Here is an 18891-nt window from a genome sequence, read left to right as displayed (position 1 = left end):
GGGAGTGGGAAGTAGACAGTAAGCATAGTAAGTAAATTGTGTAGCATGTTAGAAAGTTGTAAGTGGTCTAGATAAAAAACAGTTAAAGCAAGTAAGAAAACTGGAAGTACAGTAATTAATGGTGCAGAAGAAAAATTTTAAATATGGCCAGAGAAGTTCTTATGGGTAAGTTGAAGGCTGAACAAAATTTGAGGAAGGTAAAGGAGAAAATGGCATCTATATTATGGAAGAACATTCCAGGGACGGAGAACATCCTAATCCAGAGGCTTAAGGCAAGAACATACCTGATATGCTCAAGAGACAGCGTGGCAGTTAGAGGAGAGCAAACTGGGCAGGGAACACTGACATTTATCTACTATTCTCTCTGCATGTTTAATGAGTTTTTGTTCTTTTTTTGCTGTCGGCATCATATTCAAATCTTAACTCTAATTTGTATAAGCCATCCCATTACATATCATATATATACTTACATTCTACATGTAAAACATAGTATTTAATATATTAATGATCAAATGTTATTTTAATACAATATGTAACAATATATAAAACCATAAATATTATATAAAATTATGTATAAATATATGTATAAATTATGCTATTTAAAATTATGCATAAATATATAATAGTATATTATACTAGATACTATATATGTTATTATATGTAAATATAATATCTAATATATACATACACGTGCAAACATGCATGTGTGTATGTATGTTTTGACTATACTATATATAGCCCTTATTCCACACTTTGGGATTAATCTTTCCCAATTAATAATTTTTAAAAAATTATAAATATGTTGTGGAAGATCACCCTCTTTATGTGTATTGTTACCTGGCCTGGATAGTTTCCAAATAATAGTTTGAGTCAAGCATTTTATCCAAGAAGAATGTCAAGATTATTCTCCTTACATATTGTTGTCTTAAGGCTTATGTTTGGGGATGTAGCATGTAATGTAATGAAGCATTTGGCAACAAGTACAAAACATTAACTGACCATTACCCTTGCACAAGTAGAATTTGTTTCTTGTTGTCTAAGGGAGATATTCTGTTAATTTCAACTGAAAATTACACTTTAGCTCCTGGAAAAAATATATGCATAGATTTGTGGATATAGTTAGATATTCATATATGTCTGTCAATCTAACTATCTTCCTAGCTATACAATTATGTGTGAACACACATAAAAATGGTTTGTAAATTAAGTAAACATGTTACTTTCCCCATACCTTATTCTATGTCCAGCTTATTCCTTCTGATATCTTCCTATAATTTTGATCTTAATGCAATTTTTATTTCTTGATTCCTATGTAGATAGGACCTCTGGCAGAGTGTTTTTAGAATTTCCAAAATCTTGGATCATTTTTCTATCAAGACACTGAATGTTAGAATGGGAAAATCCTTTCTGGACAAATTTTAAGAATTTTATTTACTTTTTTATTACTGCAAAAATGATACTCAGCAACTACCAATATTAAGGATATTGTTTCCTCCCTCTTCATCGTATGGTAAACTTCTGGTATATACATTTCAGCTATAGCGATGAGTTCTTAGCAGCACACACTTGACTAGTTTATTCTGCAATGGAAAAGACAATAAAAATTTCAAGCTTCTCCTAAATTTTATTTATATGAGAACACCTTCCTCATTTGAATATAAAAGAAAGAAAATTTTCTAAAATTAAGATGGAAAAATATCCTAGCCTGATAGCTTAAGAGAACAATACTGTCCCTCATTGATGTTTAGATCTAAGCTTACATCTATTAGAAAGCTTTAAATGCTCAGTCACTTTCTATAAATATTTGAAATATCATTGAAAGTGTAAAAAGGAATTTTGAACTCTAAATGTTTATGTCTCATCATGGAATAACAGTTCTAAAATAAGTTTTATATTTTTTTCTCAGATTGCCTAGAGATTTTAATTAGTGACTTATGAGCTGGCACAGATGAAAAAAATCAGCTTTTGGCATGCCTGGTCTTCCTGTAGAATCAAACTAAAGTTTTTAGTCATTCTACTTTATATGTATTAGTGATGCTAATTTTAGAATCAGATTGAGTACTGTGTTTAGTTGGTTGTTTCTAATCTGAAACTGGAGAAGATGTTTCCAATTGATTTCTGTCTAGAAGAAATATGTTTATCAGATGAACACAGTATCTGAGTTCCTATCTATTATAGTGGAAATGTACCATTAAGCAGGAGAAATTTTTTACTCCTTCTATTGTAACAACAAAATTCCTAAATCTACCCTAGGGAGATGGAGATTAAAGTTGCTTGGTTATCCTGAAATCCTGACACCCAAAGCAAATGGTGTAGAAGTCCTTTCAACTTCGGCCCATGTTAACATGAAAACAAATAATATCAACTACTGTAGTACTTTCTGTACAGAAAGGAAAATATGCTTCCACGATAGAATCTTTAAAGGCAAGTGACTCATTTTCACAATTCTTGTGGTGAATCCAATGGTGCCTTAATGCGGTGGGCAGAGTTTAGGCACAGGAGCATTTTTTTGACATAATGTTCTCTAGGGAATTTAACTTTATTTCTAACACAAGTACTAAATGGTAAAAGAGCCAGAGCCTTTATCTCTTCAAAATGTGGTGCAATTTTTATAACTGTACTACCTCATCTCCATTTGAATTTGAAGATTTTGTACTATGCAATCTGACAGCTACTTATACAATGGAGAGCGTTGTTGCTTTTAGTCAAATTTGTTGAGAGCAGAAATGGGAAATTTGCATCTGTCTTTCAAGTTATAATACTGTATTTGGCAACAAGTATATATATTTTCCTTTTACTGTTTTTCTGTTTTGTGATGTCACCTGTAGGCATCTGTTTGATGGAATTCTAAAACTAATTATTATTCTGGTTTCTAGCTCTGTCCAGATGTTTTGCTACAGGGCAGTGTTACTGCCCAGATTAGTACAGCTGGTTAGAAGACACTGTGCTAAATATGTAGAGCATCTGCGGTTTGTCTTACGAGGTTGGATTTCAATTAATTAAATGTGCAGCTAATTTACAAAAGTCTTGCCTCTCACTTAAACTTCCTAAGGAAAAGAACTAATTTCAAAAGCCAAAAATAAATAGGATAATAGAAAACTTTTAAAAAGGCAAATATCCCAGACTCCATAAATAGAATGAAAATAAACATTTAAATTAAAAAAAAAACATTGTCATTCTATTAAAAGTAGGAGCCTATTTTCAGTATTGCTAGAAGAAAACAATAAGATTACCTAAAAACTCAATTCTTTGATTTAAGAATTTAGTTTAAGAAGCCACCATTTCTTCCCATGTTTTCTCCACTTTAGTGTTTGCTTTTATATAAGAGAAAAAAACTAAGTCAAAAGTAATCATTCCAACATTATACTGAGCCCAAATTAATCAGATAGCAACTACAGCATATACCACTTATGATTACAGTTGTAATGTTTGGATGAATTTCCTGGTTTAATATTCTGCTGGGAGGTCTTTTGTCATTATTTAGACATTTGGAAAATGGATTTAATGAAAAAACATTCTAACAGTGAATGCTTACAAAACCTTCCTCTGAACATCTGCAACAAATTAAATAAGCTTGTAAATATAATAAATAAGCTAACTTGAAAAGTACTAGGGAATAAACAAACTTGATTCCGTTTTCTTTGGCTGGCTACAAATAATTTTATTTGTAATGGTTTTTGCAATCTCTGTAGTATACATGTCAGATACCTGCCTGATACAAGGGACCACCAGACTGATTAGTTAAAAGAAAAAAAAAAAGAAGGAAAGAAGAAAAAGAAAGAGAGAAAGACAAAGAGAAAGAAAATAATAAAAAGGCAGATTAGTTTAAGCCCAGCTTCCACATGTAACACAAATTTGGGATTATGCAATTTTTGAGCATCTAAATGTGTGAAATTTCGTTGAATCTTTAATTTTGGTTTACACTATGGGCTGAATGCATGGCCCCAAATCCGTATGTTGAAACTCTAACCCCTCACGTGTCTGTATTGGAGATGGATCCTTTGAGGAGGTGATTTCAAGGCTAAATAGGATCAGAAGGGTGGAGCCTTGACCTGAAAGAACTGTTGTTCTTAAAAAAAAAAAAAAAAAAGAGGAAGAGATCAGAGATTTCTCTCTCTACATGTGATGGCACAGTAGGATGGCCATCTGAGAGCCAGGAAAATAATTTGCCTAAGACCACGCCGACACCCTGATCTCAGACTTTCAGCCTCCATACTGTGAAAGAATCAACTACTGTCATTGAAGCCAACCTCAATGCAAGTCTGTGCTGTTGCACCGTAGTTCCAAGCTGTTCCAAGCAGTAGGCGACCTGACCGCATGATGACACCTGTTTTAAAAGAAGTAATTCTTCCTTACTGAACCAGGTTATAAAGCTTCTTGTAGCTCAAATACTGTTAAGGGATTTGCATCATTGATTTCAGCTTGTTATGAAGTTATCAGTATAGGTATTTAGAAATTGTAATTTACAGGTGAGTAAATTAATTGTCGTAAGCTTTGTCTTTCAAGAAAGTGGTCTCTGCCTTGGTTATTGCAAAGCCACCCTCTGGAATAACATATCCCCTAAGGGCAGAAACAACCCCTTAGGGGAATTTGAAAGATCATCACCTGCTTAACAGACCCATGGGACCTTTCCAGTTTCCCTGAAATTGGTAACAATATCTGGCTTTTAAAAACAGAAGAAATTAAACTTTGCAGCATTTTGCTATTTGAATGACCTACTCTGTGGAATTACAGCAGCAAACTAATCCTTTAGGAGCGATGCCTCTATCAATCTTTGGATTTTTCTAATGTAGAAGCTACTCAATTGCATCTCAGAAATCAGGGAGGTAATTACTCATGCAGACAGCACAAAATGAAAGAAAAAAATGCAAGTTCTGCTGAGTATCCCTTTTAGAACAAGCCATGGAACAAGGAAAACAGCCTCTATAATCAGTCAAATTCTTCCACTAATTTTTCAGGTGTTGAAGGCTGTAGTGGAAGACATGCTATGAAAGTTAACAAAGCAACGTGGCTCTAAGAGTGGGTTTTATAGGAGAGGGAAAAAGAGAAAGAGGTGTAGCTTATTTTTAAGCATGAATTCTACAGTGAATGAAGTTCAGATTCTTCCAACTGTAATTGCTTTACGTGTAGGTTCAAGGACGTAAGTCTGATGGTATCTTATGTGTCGTTCACTCTACAAATTATAAATGTTACACAAATATATTAATCAGTCAGGTAAATTAAAAATTTAAATTTTGACTGGGCTAGTTGGGATTTTCAAAAATCTGGTGAGATCTTATCAGGAAGATGAATAAACTGTGAGAAAGAATTTCAGGGATACTGCCTTGAAATTCTAGATGGCTTCAGATTTTTCTGTATTCTAAAAACCTAAAGAATTTATATCTCTAGGTGAAAGCCTCACTTTGCCATAAAATATTTGCCTCAAAGAATTAAGTAAATAAGGAGGTTTCAGTTTCTTTCTAAAAAAGTGAAGGGAGATAGATAGCACTGTTATTATGAAGCTTACAGATGTTGGGTTTGTCATTGCTTGATTTTTGTTTTTGATACCATGCACACAAAAATTCAGTTATAAGTACTCTCTCGCTTCTACTCAACCTTCCCTGTCTCCCAATCAGACCTATTTATTTCTTACGGTATTTAATTTGAATATTTAATTTTAACCAGCATACCTTTTTTCATCTGAGGGTAAACAAAGGGGCGGGCAATAAGGTCAAGCAATCTGTTCATTATCATGACCTTGATTTCACATGGACTCCACATATGCTAACTTCTAGTTGAAGTTATTTTTACAGACAACCCGTCTTTTAGATTGTCAGCCCTATGGCAATAATTTTGTACCATGAAAATGCCTAGAAAATGGTATACTTTTCTTGGGCTGCTAGCTTTTTGGTGGTGCTCCATCTATAGGGACAAGTAAGAACTTTAAGGAATACTGATATTTCTAATCTACATAAATGAGCTGGGTATACCCTTGATTTTAGCAGTACATTTTTTTTCATGGGCGTTGGGTAATTGTGACTTTTACAACTATCAGAGACAGTAGTCCAAGAAACAGAAGGAGTGGACGTTAGTGTTTTCGTTGGAGCCAGGCTTTTGCGTAGTCTCTAGGAATCACCGGCTGCTGGGGTTTCACTCATTCGTATTTGAGGTTCCACATCATTCAAAAGTGAGTAGTTTTTCTTCAGAAATTAAATTCAAAGTTCACAAAACTGCAATAGGATGTACATATTGAGTTCTGTGTCTCGTCTTACTCTTTCTCCTTAAATTGTTTTGTTCCAAATCATCATTTTATAGAATGCTGAAAACCTTACTAGATGACATAGGTCTTGATTAATTAAGGGAATTCGGTCTGGATGCCTAACATTCAAAAGAGTGAATCAGATTTCAAAAACTGTTGAAAAACAGAGGCATCAAATTAATCCTCTTGTTGAACGTTTACATAAACCAAAAACGCAGCTATCACCACAGGAGACTTAGACTCATTTCTGTCATGTTGGTTTTTGGAAGAGTTTTAGATGCCTCTTTTTCTCTGTGCTTTTCCACAATAATAGTCGTAAGGGTAAGACAATTGACATAAAAACATGCCTACACAAAATGTTATGGGTATAAATGAGAGAGATATTACAGTTTATATAAATACCATGGAGGAAGTATCATTCCAAATGGGACCTTAAACGAAAGATTAGGATTTCTGTTGGCAAAGAGGATCTCAGTAGTGCTTTAGTTGGACTAGTGTGACTACAGTGTGGCTACTACAGGATGGCTAAGCATGAGTGTGGGAAGATGGGATGTGAGTCAGGTGGTTCTGGCAGACAAGGTAGGGAATAAAAAGGGTGTGAGCCAAAGTGGTGTCTACAAGGTTGGGAAGGAGATTGGGTAATGCAAAAGTCATTGAAATGTGCAAACTAGTTATAAAATTGAGGGAGGGGGTAAGCAAATTGAACTCCAATAAAAAAAATTATTTTAAAAAAATTGAGGGCCGATTAAAGGAGAAATATATGGACATAATTTTTTGAGTTAAGATAAAAACATGGTTGAGATGTAAAAAAAAAAAAAATGTAGAAATGTTCCACTTGTTATTATAACCAGGGAACTAGCATCAGGAATTTAAAGTTATATCTCAGTCATTTCCATAAATGCAATAATTGAGGCAATGGAAATGATTGTGTTTCCTGAACAGAAGACAACAAAAAAGAAGGGAACTTCAGGAAATTGTTCATTTGCAAGATGGCGGGATGAAAAGAAGTCCTTCCGAGGTCACCTTACTTGTGTCAAAGAATCTAACAGAGGGATTTTTAGGGAAGCTTAGTTAAAATAGTCCAAGATTCAGAAACAATAAAAAGGATGAGAAATGAGGAAGATAACCTATCAAGGTCAACTTTTCTTTTCTAATTCCATTTATTCATATATGGGTCCATATTCTTTGTGGCACTCTATATCTGAATAGAATGAGCTACTTGAATATAAAGCTTATTCCTTTTCGCAATGTTAATTCTTCCAATCCATGAGCATGGGATATTTTTCCATCTCTTTGTGTCTTCCTCAATTTCTTTCAGAAGTGTTCTGTAGTTTTTAGGGTATAAATCCTTTACCTCTTTGGTTAGGTTTATTCCTAGATATCTTATGCTTTTGGGTGCAACTGTAAATGGGATTGACTCCTTAATTTCTCTTTCTTCAGTCTCATTGCTAGTGTATAGAAACACCACTGATTTCTAGGCATTGATTTTGTATCCTGCCACATTGCCAAATTGCTGTATGAGTTCTAGCAATCTTGGGGTGGAGTCTTTTGGGTTTTCTATGTACAGTATCATGTCATCTGCGAAGAGGGAGGGTTTGACTTCTTCTTTGCCCATTTGAATGCCTTTTATTTCTTTTTGTTACCTGACTGCTGAGGCTAGGACTTCCAGTACTATGTTGAATAGCAGTGGTGAGAGTGGACACCCCTGTCTTGTTCCTGATCTTAGGGGAAAGGCTCCCAGTGCTTCCCCATTGAGAATGATATTTGCTGTGGGCTTTTCGTAGATGGCTTTTAAGATGCTGAGGAATATTCCCTCTATCCCTACACTCTGAAGAGTTTTGATCAGGAATGGATGCTGTATTTTGTCAAATGCTTTCTCTGCATCTAATGAGAGGATCATATGGTTCTTGTTTTTTCTCTTATTGATACGATCTAGGGCAATTTACACATTTAATGCAATCCCTATCAAAATACCATGGACTTTCTTCAGAGAGTTAGAAAAAATAATCTTAAGATTTGTGTAGAATCAGAAAAGACCCCGAATAGCCAGGGAAATATTAAAAAAGAAAACCAGAGCCGGGGGCATCACAATGCCAGATTTCAGGTTGTACTACAAAGCTGTGGTAATCAAGACAGTGTGGTACTGGCACAAAAATAGACACATAGATCAATGGAACAGAATAGAGAACCCAGAAGTGGACCCTGAACTTTATGGTCAACTAATATTCGACAAAGCAGGAAAGACTATCCACTGGAAAAAGGAGAGTCTCTTCAATAAACGGTGCTGGAAAAATTGGACATTCACATGCAGAAGAATGAAACTAGACCATTCTCTTACACCAGATGCAAAGATAAACTCAAAATGGATGAAAGATCTAAATGTGAGATAAGATTCCATCAAAATCCTAGAGAACACAGGCAACACCCTTTTTGAACTTGGCCACAACAAGGTCTTGCAAGATACATCCATGAAGGCAAAAGAAACAAAAGCAAAAATGAATTATTGGGACTTCATCAAGATAAAAAGCTTCTGCACAGCAAAAGAAACAGTCAACCAAACTAAAAGTACCCTACAGGATGGGAGAAGATATTTGCAAATGACCTATCAGATAAAGGGCCAGTATCCAAGATTTATAAAGAACTTATTAAACTCAACAGCAAAGAAACAAACAATCCAATCATGAAATGGGCAAAAGACATGAAGAGAAATCTCACAGACGAAGACATAGACATGGCCAACACGCACATGAGAAAATGCTCTGCATCACTTGGCATCAGGAAATACAAATCAAAACCACAACGAGATACCACCTCACACCAGTGAGAATGGGGAAAATTAACAAGGCAGGAAACCACAAATGTCGGAGAGGATGTGGAGAAAGGGGAACCCTCCTGCACTGTTGGTGGGAATGGGAACTGGTGCAGCCACCCTGGAAAACTGTGTGGAGGTTCCTCAAAGAGTTAAAAAAAGACCTGCCCTACGACCCAGCAATTGCACTGCTGGGGATTGACCCCAAAGATACAGATGCAGTGAAACGCCGGGACACCTGCACCCCGATGTTTACAGCAGCAATGTCCACAATAGCCAAACTGTGGAAGGATCCTCGGTGTCCATTGACAGATGATGGATAAAGAAGATGTGGTTTATGTATACAATGGAATATTCCTCAGCCATTAGAAAAATGACAAATACCCACCGTTTGCTTTGACGTGGATGGAACTGGCGGGTATTATGCTGAGTGAAGTAAGTCAGTCGGAGAAGGACAAACATTATATGGTCTCATTCATTTGGGGAATATAAAAATTAGTGAAAGGGAATAAAGAGGAAAGGAGAGAAAATGAGTGAAAATATCATTGAGGGAGACAGAACATGAGAGACTCCTAACTCTGGGGAATGAACTAGGGGTGGTGGAAGGGGAGGCGGGTGGGAGTGGGGGTGACTGGGTGATGGGCACTGAGGGGGGCACTTCGTGGGATGAGCACTGGGTGTTATTCTATATGTTGACAAATTGAACTCCAATAAAAAAATAAATAAATACAGCTTATTCCTGTTTGGGGGTGGGGTTTTTTTGTAATTTATGCATTTTCTTTATGATTTCTATATAGTAGAAAAAATTGGCTATCAAGACATTTTTCTTCTTCTTGTCACTCATTTCCCCTTAGGCAGGTTTTCCATCTTCTTCCTTAACCAATCCCTTTCCTCCCTCCCCGTGCACTGACCCCCACCCCCCACCCCCCGCCAAACTTACACCATAAGTTGAGTAGAGCGTCAACACATAATAAATCCATTTCACTTAGAAGATAAACAACCTGGTAAGCAATAGAATGCTCTGAGGCCATGTCTTCCTCCACTCAGAAAGCATTCACTTCTTGTTTATTCGGAAATAAAATGGCATTCTTGGAAGGAAGAAAAGCCTGTGTGCCCTCAAGAGTGAGCTTTCTGTCTAGTAGAAGAGAACAGCAAGAGCTAGTGCTATCATTTTATATTTTTGCTTTAGAGACCACAAATGCCTTTGATGCCAAAATAAATGGGCTGAAATGTAAATATAATACATTTCTTCAGCCTGGAAATGTTCAGTCATACAATGACATCAAAACTAAGTCTTATTTTAAGTTTTTTAAATTTTTTTTTCTCTTTTACCTGTTCTTAACATTTTTTGTTAAGAGATTAGAAAAGGGGAGAAAAAAATCTCTTAGGGAAGGAAGTAGAAACATTATCTTGGGCACTCTACTAGAGGCCTCAAATCCTATTTTCCTTCATTGTTGTCTTAAAATAAACAAATGATAGTTTTGCATTTCTAAGCTCACCGAGAAAGGGATGGTGATGCTGTTACCTGTAAGTGTTGTCATTTCCTAATAGGAGTCACAGAAAAACTAATAACTTCCCAATGGTCTGTAAATTGTTCTCAATAGGAAAACACTATTGTTAAGAATGTTTAGCTATACTGGCCTGTTGATTCTTCCAGATGAAATTTAGAATAATTTTCTAAAGTTAAAAAAGAAAGAAAAAAACCTATTGTTTTTTATTAGAACTACCTTAAAAACCTGAATAATTAATCATCCAGTCAGTGCTCTCTTCTTACTGAGAAATATGCCAGGGTGATTCTGTACTTAGAATTTCCTTTATAGGGCAGCCCAGGTGGCTCCACCGTCAAGTGCCTGCCTTCAGCCCAGGGCGTGACCCCGGGGTCCTGGGATCGAGTCCCGCGTCGGGCTCTCTGCGTGGAGCCTGCTTCTCCCTCTGCCTGTGTCTCTGCCTCTCTCTCTCTCTCTGGCTCTCTCATGAATAAATAAATAAAATCTTTAAACAAAAATAGTTTCCTTTATAAATCCTTAACTTTTTGTTTTTAAAAGATTTATTTATTTAAGAGGGGTAAAGGCAGGGGGAGAGGGAGAGAGAGAGTCCAACTCCCCACTGAGCATGGTGCTGGAGGAGGGGTCCCTCCACAGACCCTGAGTTCATGACCTAAGGCGAAATCAAGAGGCGGTGCTTAACTGACTGACCACCCAAGAACCCCAAGTCTTCAATTTTGTTGCTAGAATTATCCTTAATATTTTGGTTGCTAGAGTGAGTGGAGTATTTCATGTCTTTATTTGCAATTGGCTTTTGATATTTTAAGAGAAAAAAATATCAACTTCAAAAGGCACTTATGTACTTGTCACTTTTCAGCATTATAATTATTATAAAAACATCTCCATTAAATGAAAAGTAAGCTCAAGTAGCAAACTATAAAAATAATATTAATAAAAATAGTAACTGGGGGCTTCCTGAAGGCACTACAGTAAATGTTTTCTAATGATTGCCTCATGTAGCCTTCACTCTCCCCTCTGAAGCTGGTCCTTCTGTGGCCTCTCATGGATGAGGAAATTAAAGCTTTAAAGAGTCTGCTTTGCTCCCTGTGGTCCCGCTGCTGAGAAGGGGTGGGGAATTCTGGACTCAGGCCACAGCAGTTTGACATATTTTTAACTTCTATGCAAAATTGTCTTTCAAGCTGATAGTGTTGATAATATGCATATGCAATTACACATTCGATGAGGTGAACTCACTTAGCAAGAGACAACGGGATTCTCTGGAATGGAATTCCACTTATTTGTTCAGAGAAACAGGGAGTTAAATTTTTTGGTTGTAGAAAGTGCTGGGAGGGCAGAAAGAGACTGTAGGAGAGTTTCTAAGTCCTCCAATGTGAGAAATGAGCAGACACTTGAGGGTAGGGAATGCCAAGCAGGCTTTTTTGCAAGGTAGTGATAGGAAAGAAAAGAGAACTGGGGACAAAGAGTGAGGTGGACCTGAGCAGGACAATTCCCTGGGCCTTTGGGACTGCAATGAACTTCTCTCAGGACTGATGGGGTTTCTGTCAGTTCTAGCTAATGTAAGAGGACAGGGTAATATTTGGGTTACATTAATAAAATATATATGATTCCTGAAGAGTTGAGTACACATTGGTGTTTATAGTTTTATTAGAAATTTGAGAGCCATTTTGCATCATATAAATGCAAATACTATGAAAGATAAAGCTCCATTTTGATGTAAGTACAGTAGATGAGAGCCAACTTCAAACCAATAAAAAGCATGGAGGGAATATTTGTCTTGACTTCGTGCAAGGAACATGTTTGGTGTGAAGAGGGAAACTGAACATTAACTCCATAGCTTCTGTAGCTTGTAAAGAGACTTGCAAGGAGCGATTGCATTATTGGTGTAACCGGCCACTGCCTGCGTTCTCTTGTTCAGGCTAATCATTGTCTAAATTATCTCGAGTGCATACGAAGACAATCATACTATCTGCACATAACGTTATCCTCTTTACCAATAATATTTCTGAAGATATTATATGATTTACCATATAGGTGAGGACTCTTTCTAGTGTACCTGGAAGGTTTTGTTTATATTTTTCATCAAGGATATGTATCACATTTTATTAAGCTTCTTAACTGGGCGTCTGGCTGGTTCAGTCTGTGAGGCATGCCGTTCCATCTCAGGGATCTGAGTTCAAGCCCCATGTTGGGCCTAGAGCTTACAAAAAACAAAACAAAACAAAAAACTCCCTTTTGAGATCACTGAAACAAACATTTCTTTCTTTCTTTCTTTCTTTCTTTCTTTCTTTCTTTCTTTCTTTCTTTCTTTCTTTCTTCTTTCTTTCTTTCTTTCTTTCTTCTTTTTTTTTTTTTTTTAAGATTTACTTATTTATTCATGAGAAACAGAGAGGGAGAGAGAGAGGCAAAGACACAGGCAGAGGGAGAAGCAGGCTCCATGCAGGGAGCCCAACACAGGACTTGATCCCAGGTCTCCAGGGTCACGCCCTGGGTGGAAGCAAGAGCTAAACTGCTGAGCCACCTGGGCGGCCCCAACATGTTTCTTTTTGAAAGTATATACAATTTGTTAATTTATTTTTAATATTAAATGATAGTTACACATAAATACTGTTTGCCTGTGGTGAATTCTCCTAGTGCTGGGTAAATTTAATTGCTCTTATTTTATTTAGCACTACTTATCTCTGCTTAGAAGTAAAAACAGCTTAGTTTTCCTATTTTTGCAAAATTTTAATGCTTTGGAATGGAAGTGTTCCTAATATAATAAAAGTAAACTTGTCTTACACATGGGAGAGCAATGGCAAGCAAGATCTATTTCAAGAAAATTTGAGAGAACCCACTAGTAAAATAAGGTTATTTTGGTGAAAGTAAAAACATAAAGCAAAAAAGTAAAAAAACAGCAAAAAATCTCCTTTTAACTCTAATAATGTCTTTATATTTTATATTTGAGTACATTTTAACACTAAAAAGTTTTATGATTTTAAAGTAATATATCTTTCTTTCTTTCTCTTGTATTGGTGAATTTTGAACAGCAAATCTATTTCATTAGAATTAAGAATTATATGTGTTGAATAATGAAATTATCTTTTGCTAATTTACTGATTTACTCTATTATTTTTCTCTACATTCCTTGGGCTAACATTGCATTTCTTTCTACCTTTTAGAGCTGTATATATATTATAAATATAAATATATCATATATTCATATATAATAAATATATATTTATAAAACAATATATAAATATATATACTTAAAATTTTTTAAGAAATAAAAACATTACAGCCATGAATTTACCCTTGGACAGTGCTTTGACTGAATTCCATGGACCTGGTTGTGTGGTTTTCATTTTTTAAAATTTTCTAGATTGGTTTGTTAACTGTAACTTTCATTTCTTCTTTGACTCTCTAATGATATTACATAGGGGAATTATAATTTGATTATGATTTTTTGAGAATATAATTATTATTTTAAGTTTTAGAATTCATTTCTAGTTTATAGCACTGTGGGTAAGAAAGTACATTCAAAATTCTTTTCTTGTTTGGAACTAATATTGAGTTTCTCTTGTGCTTATTATAAGAATTTATTTTTGATCTTTACAAGCAAGGTAAACTCTATAGAGTGAAATTTACTTAAAACTAGAATTCATATTTTTTAAAAAGGTTCTATTTATTTATTTGAGAGAGAGAGAGAGAGAGAGAGAGAGATAGCGACAAAGAGCATGAGCAGGGAGGAGAAGGAGAAGGAGAAGCAGACTCCTCGCTGAGCAGAGAGTCCAGCATAAGGCTTGATCCCAGGATGCCAGGATCATGACCTGAGCCAAAGGCAGATAGTTAACTGACTGAGCCACCCAGGCACCCCATAGAATTCATCTTTTTAATGTACATTATTAAACACTCTATGTTGCAGTTCAGGTAGTTCACAATGTGGTCAAAGATTAAGCATGATATGGTCAGGACTTCTACTTTAATTTTGTCCCTGGCCTTTCCTATTCTTATTGCTGAGACTTCTGTTTTATGTACTTTGATAGTTGTATAACCATAGAATCTGAAGTTCAAACTAGAACACTCTTGAGAGTTAAAAGAGGTACTATTAATTGAGGTGGAATAGTAGGCTTTTATTGGAACCATCCTATGAAAATCTGTACTTAGAGTTACCCTCACTGGTTTCCACTTTTTGCTTTCTGCTGAACAGAAAGATAAGTTGTCACCCTTGAGAGTTACTATAGTCAGTAGTACTTCTCTGTTGTTGCATTTTTGGAAAGAGAAAAATGTATTGCTCTCCTTTGACCAAGGTGTTATAACGCTTGCTGATAGTTCTGATAAAGTCCTGGACTGGATAAAAAGCCTGGGTTATGCATGTAGCCATGGCTCTTTCCTTCACTGCACTCCATGGTCTTGGTTGGCCCCAGACACCCACTGTCCACTCTTTTTACCGTATTCTACTCCAAGGAGATTAACCTGGGTTCCAAAATCCTTGTGCTTTGGTTTCCAGTAGGATTCCATCAATGAAAGTGCCAGAGAGTGATGGTGGTAGGCTTGCTGGTAACCAGTGCTGTAATCCTGCATTGAGGTTACCCTACACCCACCCATCTCTTGACAAAGATCCTTTTATTGAATACTTTTTAGGGATACGCCATCTGTGTCCTGCCTACTCCATAACTAATACACTATCCATGAGTGTATGATGGTGGTTTTTTTAATATATATAAAAATATGTGTTTTACAAATAATTAATGTTTTCATCCAAAGCTTCTAAGCATCTATAGAGAGAAACAAGAAGCTTTTTTAAAAAAAATAAAAATAAAAATATTTATCTTGGCATTCTGTAATTGTTAAAGTTGTGTTTAAACAAAACAAAACATCTTTGCACTGGAAACAAATGCTCTTTTTTTTCACTTCTTTTTTTTTTTTTTTTACTTATTAATTTACTTATTCACTAAATATGGAGTTCTCACCATTTACTCTGAAGGCAGGTATGGCCCCTGCTCTTGGGAGTCTACAGTATATCTAGGAAAATAAGTAATTAAAGATAGGATGTCAGCTCCAAAAAGAATAGCAAAGATCCTGATAACAAATAGCAAAAACGCTTAATTTAAGGGCACACCTGTGTGCATGTGTGGAACAGTGTTAAGAGAATGATGGTAACATTTAAGTTGGAACCTGAGGAATGGATTAGGTAAACAAAGGATGAGAATGTGGAGTTAGATGAGACATGTCCTCTGAAAGTTCTGAAGGAATCGGTCTTTACTGTGGACATTTGCCTTATAGAAAGCTATTAAAATGTTTTAACCAGGGAAGTTAAAAGAACCCTCTCATTGGTTGGCGAAATCTGGAGAGAAGGCAATCAGGAGCAGAGGCTATTGCCATAGTCTGAATGTTGAATGAAGGCAGTGAAAATGAAAAGGGGGTGGAGTTTACAGACATAGTAAGGAAGTAATTATATTTCAGGACATAATTACATGAATTGAACCTTGTAATTGATTAGATGAGTGTAAGATTATGATGAATACCAATACATTGTTAAGCACGACTCTTAGGTATACCTGCAGAAAGGGGATGATTGCCAAGGAGAAATTACTTTAGTTTCCTTGGGTCATTGCTTTTTAGACCCAGTAAAATCACTTGCATATGTTTTCAAGATCATAGTTTTATCTTATCTTCGTCCTGGAGATTCTGAGTAAGTGGGTCCCTTGAAAGGGGCTTGGACATTTGTATAAAAACAAAATGAAACAAAACAAACAAATCTAACAGCAAAATTCCTGTGATGATACTAGTTGAGAATCTGTGAATCAAGTTCATTAGAGTGAGGGAAAACTTTCCAGGTAGAGAAATTAGGAAGACATTCATGAAGATAGAAAAAAAGTATTTTTATGCTTAGGTAAAACTGGTGCATCTGTAAAGACAATGTGGGATGAATCAGGGAAAAAACTAGGAGGAGATGAGGCTGGAACTTTTAGTTAGTTTTTTTTTTTTTCTGTACATATATAAATACATACATTTTTACCAAAACAAGAGTTAGGGGGGAACTATTGTGCAGATTTTATTTTTTAAATTTAGCACTATATCATAAACATACTTCTATAGCAAGTCTTAGGAGATCGCTCTTTATGGACTGAATCTATTTCATAATAATGGCATATCATAATTTATGCAACATTTTTCTCATTATTATACACTTAGGTTGTCCTTTTTTTCAGTTTTAAATCATGCTACAGTAAAAATCTTTGTACTCATAACCTTGAGCAGATGTTTGAGAATACTTGCAGAAGTAGAAATATTGGGTCAAAGGACATACTCGCTTTAAATGTCATTGGATGTTAACAATTTGCTCTTCTAAAATGTTTGGACAAACTTATAAACAGACCAAGATTTCTTCAGACTCTCAGCAACGTGGCATGTTTCAATCCCCTGGTGATATGAAAGGGGCAGATTGATGTTTGAATATCATTTAATTTGCATTTTGGGGGCTGATAATAAAGGTGGTAGGATTTTTCCAGACGTAGGGCTTTTTTACTTGCAGTCTTGTTTTTGAAAACTGTATGTTTGTCATTAATCTTATTTCTACTGGGTGGTGTTTTCTTTGCCATTGTTATGTTCTAAAAATCCATAGATGATTCCTAAAATAATCATTTTACCACGTTATTGCATTCTGGGGGTGAACAGTTTCGAAAGGCATCACAGGAGATCTTTGCTCCATAATGTCTGGGACGTCAGCTGTGGGGACCAGAACTCTGAGAGTGAAGGGATGCCTGTGGGCTGTTTCCAGGACCAGTTTCACAAGTGGCCGTGTGGCCTGCGCAGGCTAAGGGGATCTGCGCTTAGGAGGGCCCCAGGCTTGGTTTCATGCTCTGCGGGCACCATCTCGAAAGTCTTAATAATTTTTAAACGTGGGGTCTTGCATTTCATTTCACAACGGCCTCTACAGATTGTGAGGTTGACTCGGGCTGTATCACCCTGTGGTGGACGGAATAGGGAGTTCCAGCGCTGCTCACCTTCCCATCCCCAGAACCCGGGAATTGTTCCCTTAGCTGCAAAAGGCACTCTGCAGATGTAATTAGGTTATGCAGTTTGAGGTAGGGAGGTTGTCCTGGATGATCCTGTTGGGCCTGAAGTAATCACCAAGGCTTTTGTAAGTGAAAAAGAGAGGTAAGGAGGGGGAATAGCAGAGTAATGAAAGAAGAACTCCATCAGCCATTGATGACTTTGAAGATGGAGGAAGAGGTTGGAAGCCAAGGAATGCAGGCAGCCGCCAGAAGCTGGAAAAGGTAGGGGGACAGAGTCTACCCCAAAGCCTCCAGAAGGAGCACTATTCTGCCAACACCGACTTTGAACGGTGAAACCCATTTTGGACTTCTGACCTCCAGGCTACAAGGTAATACATTTGTGTTGTTATCAGTTACTAAATTTATGGTAGTTTATTAGGAAACTAAAACTCGCCTGTATTAATACACACAGGTAATCCTAATACATTCACAAACGCATTCACTCGTATTTCTGACTCGTGGGTTGGGATGACTCAAAGATTAGGACCACAGCCCTTGCCTCTGGTCTCTCCAAGCATTTTGGCTTCCTCATAGCAGAGGGTCCTGCGAAGAGTGAGTGTTCTGGTGAGGTTGTGTTGTTTTTTTATGATGCAGTTCTGGAAGTTACACACCATTACTCTGTCATATTCTGGTGATTCAAACAGTCAAAACCTGCCAAGACTTCAGGGGAGGGTTAACAGACCCGCTCTCTCACTGAGAGAAGTGTTAGAGCCTTAAAACAGTATAAACCCAGTACTTTAAAGCCACCACAGATGCTTTGTCTTTTTCCCATTGATTTTTACTCTTTGCTTATTATGGCTATGAACCATTTGTACCCTATGATTATTGCAAATTGTTTTGATCAGGCTGTCACCTACGTACCCTATTTTTGAAATTAAAAATACCACATTTAGGGGGGTCTGTGTGGCTCAGTTGGTTGAATGCCTGACTCTTAATTTTGGCTCAGGTCATGATTTCAGGGTAGTGAGATCAAGTCTCTCCTAGCTCTGCACTGGGCATGGAGCCTGCTTCAGATTCTCTCTCCTGCTCCCCCAGGCCATGCCCCCATGCATGTGTGCCTCTGAGCTCGATCTCTCTTAAAAAAAAAAAATCAAAATTAAAGAAAAATGACTGGGCTGCCCAGGTGGCTCAGCGGTTTAGCTCCGCCTGCCGCCCAGGGTGTGATCCTGAAGACCCGGGATCGAGTCCCATGTCGGGCTCCCTGCATGGAGCCTGCTTCTCCCTCTGCCTGTGTCTCTTGCCTCTGTGTGTGTGTGTGTGTCTCTCTCATGAATAAATAAATAAAATTTAAAAAAAAGAAAA

Source organism: Vulpes lagopus, chromosome 11 (genome assembly GCF_018345385.1).
Source record: "Vulpes lagopus strain Blue_001 chromosome 11, ASM1834538v1, whole genome shotgun sequence".
NCBI lineage: Eukaryota > Metazoa > Chordata > Mammalia > Carnivora > Canidae > Vulpes > Vulpes lagopus.
The sequence above is the reverse complement of the archived record's forward strand: the minus strand, read 5'-3'. Positions refer to the sequence as shown.